The sequence below is a fragment of the Phasianus colchicus genome, chromosome 15, assembly GCF_987193195.1.
Source record: "Phasianus colchicus chromosome 15, bPhaCol1.hap1.1, whole genome shotgun sequence".
Classification (NCBI taxonomy): Eukaryota; Metazoa; Chordata; class Aves; order Galliformes; family Phasianidae; genus Phasianus; species Phasianus colchicus.
Window position 1 is genome coordinate 223,058 of NC_143450.1, and position 5,590 is coordinate 228,647.

A 5,590-nucleotide genomic window follows, 5' to 3' on the forward strand; every position below is an offset into this window, starting at 1 on the left:
CAATGTCCTCTTGAGGGAAGAAAACAGGTCTTTCTTACAGCAAATGTCATCCAATTGGGAGAAAATCTCCTGTCTTGGGGAGAAAAGTGGTCTTTCTGAGAGAAGGTGTCCTCTTCTTGGCTGCAAGTGTCCCATTTGGCATTGTCATGGAGGCTTTTTGGGGAGAAAGCGTGTGGCAGTGGTAAGAGAAGGGGTATTTCTGGGAGCAAATCTCCTCTTTTTGGAAGAGAAGGTGAAATTTCCAAGGGAAAAGTGGCATTTCTGGGAGGAAATGACATAGCTGGGGGAGAAAAGTGGGAACCGGTGGGAAAGAAGATCTTGTACTGGAGAGCAACGGTGGTCTTCTTGGTGTGCCAAGTGGTCTCTTGGGGAGAAAACGTGGTAAATAGGGGAGACAACGTCCTCTGGAGGAGTGTCAAGTAGTATTTGGGAGAGCAAACGTCAGGTATTTCTCGGAAACCGTCTGTTTCTGGGAGATAGTAGCAGACTTGGTTAGAAAATGACAGGTGTTTGTGAGAAAGCTGGTATTTTGGGAAAAAAAAAGGCCGTTTTTTAAAGAATAAGCTGGCATTTCTGGGAGAATATGTGCCATCTTTGGGAGAAAACGGGTGTATGTGGGAGAAAATGTCGTGTATTTGGGAGAAAGCTGGTGTATGTGGGAGAAAAGGCCATTGTGATGGGAGTCAGTGTGATCTTGAGGAGTGGAAAGCAGTATTCTTGAGATGAAACGTGAGGTATTTCTAAGAGTCCTGGTATTTCTGGGAGAAAATGTCTTGTTTTGGAGAGCCAAAGTCCCATTTTGGGGGCAGAAGCTGGTATTTCTGTGACACTGCCATCTTGATGGGGGCAAGTGTGATCTTGAGGAGTGTAAAGCAGCGTTTTGGTTAGAAAATGGGAGCTCTTCCTAAGAGCAGTGCTATTTCTGGGAGAAAAGGAGCTCTACTGGGCATAAAAATGGTGTATCTGCGATAAAATGCCACATTTCTGAAAGAAACTGTCCTCTTGCGGAGTGTAATGCTGTATGTTCCGGAGGAAATGGGAAGTATTCAGCAGAGTCCTGGTATTTCTGGGAGAAGAGGTCTGATGTGGGGGGGGGGGAAGGTGATGTATCTGTGAGAAAGCTGGTGTTTCTGGGAGAAAATGCCAGGTATTGGTGAGGAAACAGATGCTAGAGAGGGAAAAGGCCATCCCTTTGGGAGAGAAGTGGTATTTCTGGGAGAAAATGCCCCAAATCGGGGAGTAAGTGTCATCCTGAGGCGTGTCATGGAGTAGATGTGGGAGGAAATGGAGGTGTTTCAAAGAGTAGCGGCACTTCTGGGAGAAAATGTCCTCAGTGGGAAAGACAATGTCCTCTTGAGGGAAGAAAACAGGTCTTTCTTACAGCAAATGTCATCCAATTGGGAGAAAATCTCCTGTCTTGGGGAGAAAAGTGGTCTTTCTGAGAGAAGGTGTCCTCTTCTTGGCTGCAAGTGTCCCATTTGGCACTGTCATGGAGGCTTTTTGGGGAGAAAGCGTGTGGCAGTGGTAAGAGAAGGGGTATTTCTGGGAGCAAATCTCCTCTTTTTGGAAGAGAAGGTGAAATTTCCAAGGGAAAAGTGGCATTTCTGGGAGGAAATGACATAGCTGGGGGAGAAAAGTGGGAACCGGTGGGAAAGAAGATCTTGTACTGGAGAGCAACGGTGGTCTTTTTGGTGTGCCAAGTGGTCTCTTGGGGAGAAAACGTGGTAAATAGGGGAGACAACGTCCTCTGGAGGAGTGTCAAGTAGTATTTGGGAGAGCAAACGTCAGGTATTTCTCGGAAACCGGCGGTTTCTGGGAGATAGTAGCAGACTTGGTTGGAAAATGACAGGTGTTTGTGAGAAAGCTGGTATTTTGGGAAAAAAAAAGTCAGTTTTTTAAAGAATAAGCTGGCATTTCTGGGAGAATATGTCCCATCTTTGGGAGAAAACGGGTGTATGTGGGAGAAAATGTCGTGTATTTGGGAGAAAGCTGGTGTATGTGGGAGAAAAGGCCATTGTGATGGGAGTCAGTGTGATCTTGAGGAGTGGAAAGCAGTATTCTTGAGATGAAACGTGAGGTATTTCTAAGAGTCCTGGTATTTCTGGGAGAAAATGTCTTGTTTTGGAGAGCCAAAGTCCCATTTTGGGGGCAGAAGCTGGTATTTCTGTGACACTGCCATCTTGATGGGGGCAAGTGTGATCTTGAGGAGTGTAAAGCAGCGTTTTGGTTAGAAAATGGGAGCTCTTCCTAAGAGCAGTGCTATTTCTGGGAGAAAAGGAGCTCTACTGGGCATAAAAATGGTGTATCTGCGATAAAATGCCACATTTCTGAAAGAAACTGTCCTCTTGCGGAGTGTAATGCTGTATGTTCCGGAGGAAATGGGAAGTATTCAGCAGAGTCCTGGTATTTCTGGGAGAAGAGGTCTGATGTGGGGGCGGGGAAGGTGATGTATCTGTGAGAAAGCTGGTGTTTCTGGGAGAAAATGCCAGGTATTGGTGAGGAAACAGATGCTAGAGAGGGAAAAGGCCATCCCTTTGGCAGAGAAGTGGTATTTCTGGGAGAAAATGCCCCAAATCGGGGAGTAAGTGTCATCCTGAGGCGTGTCATGGAGTAGATTTGGGAGGAAATGGAGGTGTTTCAAAGAGTAGCGGCACTTGTGGGAGAAAATGTCCTCAGTGGGAAAGACAATGTCCTCTTGAGGGAAGAAAACAGGTCTTTCTTACAGCAAATGTCATCCAATTGGGAGAAAATCTCCTGTCTTGGGGAGAAAAGTGGTCTTTCTGAGAGAAGGTGTCCTCTTCTTGGCTGCAAGTGTCCCATTTGGCATTGTCATGGAGGCTTTTTGGGGAGAAAGCGTGTGGCAGTTGTAAGAGAAGGGGTATTTCTGGGAGCAAATCTCCTCTTTTTGGAAGAGAAGGTGAAATTTCCAAGGGAAAAGTTGCATTTCTGGGAGGAAATGTCATAGCTGGGGGAGAAAAGTGGGAACCGGTGGGAAAGAAGATCTTGTACTGGAGAGCAACGGTGGTCTTCTTGGTGTGCCAAGTGGTCTCTTGGGGAGAAAACGTGGTAAATAGGGGAGACAATGTCCTCTGGAGGAGTGTCAAGTAGTATTTGGGAGAGCAAACGTCAGGTATTTCTCGGAAACCGGCTGCTTCTGGGAGATAGTAGCAGACTTGGTTAGAAAATGACAGGTGTTTGTGAGAAAGCTGGTATTTTGGGAAAAAAAAGTCAGTTTTTTAAAGAATAAGCTGGCATTTCTGGGAGAATATGTGCCATCTTTGGGAGAAAACGGGTGTATGTGGGAGAAAATGTCGTGTATTTGGGAGAAAGCTGGTGTATGTGGGAGAAAAGGCCATTGTGATGGGAGCCAGTGTGATCTTGAGGAGTGGAAAGCAGTATTCTTGAGATGAAACGTGAGGTATTTCTAAGAGTCCTGGTATTTCTGGGAGAAAATGTCTTGTTTTGGAGAGCCAAAGTCCCATTTTGGGGGCAGAAGCTGGTATTTCTGTGACACTGCCATCTTGATGGGGGCAAGTGTGATCTTGAGGAGTGTAAAGCAGCGTTTTGGTTAGAAAATGGGAGCTCTTCCTAAGAGCAGTGCTATTTCTGGGAGAAAAGGAGCTCTACTGGGCATAAAAATGGTGTATCTGCGATAAAATGCCACATTTCTGAAAGAAACTGTCCTCTTGCGGAGTGTAATGCTGTATGTTCCGGAGGAAATGGGAAGTATTCAGCAGAGTCCTGGTATTTCTGGGAGAAGAGGTCTGATGTGGGGGGGGGGGGGAAGGTGATGTATCTGTGAGAAAGCTGGTGTTTCTGGGAGAAAATGCCAGGTATTGGTGAGGAAACAGATGCTAGAGAGGGAAAAGGCCATCCCTTTGGGAGAGAAGTGGTATTTCTGGGAGAAAATGCCCCAAATCGGGGAGTAAGTGTCATCCTGAGGCGTGTCATGGAGTAGATTTGGGAGGAAATGGAGGTGTTTCAAAGAGTAGCGGCACTTCTGGGAGAAAATGTCCTCAGTGGGAAAGACAATGTCCTCTTGAGGGAAGAAAACAGGTCTTTCTTACAGCAAATGTCATCCAATTGGGAGAAAATCTCCTGTCTTGGGGAGAAAAGTGGTCTTTCTGAGAGAAGGTGTCCTCTTCTTGGCTGCAAGTGTCCCATTTGGCATTGTCATGGAGGCTTTTTGGGGAGAAAGCGTGTGGCAGTTGTAAGAGAAGGGGTATTTCTGGGAGCAAATCTCCTCTTTTTGGAAGAGAAGGTGAAATTTCCAAGGGAAAAGTGGCATTTCTGGGAGGAAATGACATAGCTGGGGGAGAAAAGTGGGAACCGGTGGGAAAGAAGATCTTGTACTGGAGAGCAACGGTGGTCTTCTTGGTGTGCCAAGTGGTCTCTTGGGGAGAAAACGTGGTAAATAGGGGAGACAATGTCCTCTGGAGGAGTGTCAAGTAGTATTTGGGAGAGCAAACGTCAGGTATTTCTCGGAAACAGGCGGTTTCTGGGAGAGAGTAGCAGACTTGGTTGGAAAATGACAGGTGTTTGTGAGAAAGCTGGTATTTTGGGAAAAAAAAGTCAGTTTTTTAAAGAATAAGCTGGCATTTCTGGGAGAATATGTCCCATCTTTGGGAGAAAACGGGTGTATTTGGGAGAAAATGTCGTGTATTTGGGAGAAAGCTGGTGTATGTGGGAGAAAAGGCCATTGTGATGGGAGTCAGTGTGATCTTGAGGAGTGGAAAGCAGTATTCTTGAGATGAAACGTGAGGTATTTCTAAGAGTCCTGGTATTTCTGGGAGAAAATGTCTTGTTTTGGAGAGCCAAAGTCCCATTTTGGGGGCAGAAGCTGGTATTTCTGTGACACTGCCATCTTGATGGGGGCAAGTGTGATCTTGAGGAGTGTAAAGCAGCGTTTTGGTTAGAAAATGGGAGCTCTTCCTAAGAGCAGTGCTATTTCTGGGAGAAAAGGAGCTCTACTGGGCATAAAAATGGTGTATCTGCGATAAAATGCCACATTTCTGAAAGAAACTGTCCTCTTGCGGAGTGTAATGCTGTATGTTCCGGAGGAAATGGGAAGTATTCAGCAGAGTCCTGGTATTTCTGGGAGAAGAGGTCTGATGTGGGGGCGGGGAAGGTGATGTATCTGTGAGAAAGCTGGTGTTTCTGGGAGAAAATGCCAGGTATTGGTGAGGAAACAGATGCTAGAGAGGGAAAAGGCCATCCCTTTGGGAGAGAAGTGGTATTTCTGGGAGAAAATGCCCCAAATCGGGGAGTAAGTGTCATCCTGAGGCGTGTCATGGAGTAGATTTGGGAGGAAATGGAGGTGTTTCAAAGAGTAGCGGCACTTGTGGGAGAAAATGTCCTCAGTGGGAAAGACAATGTCCTCTTGAGGGAAGAAAACAGGTCTTTCTTACAGCAAATGTCATCCAATTGGGAGAAAATCTCCTGTCTTGGGGAGAAAAGTGGTCTTTCTGAGAGAAGGTGTCCTCTTCTTGGCTGCAAGTGTCCCATTTGGCATTGTCATGGAGGCTTTTTGGGGAGAAAGCGTGTGGCAGTTGTAAGAGAAGGGGTATTTCTGGGAGCAAATCTCCTCTTT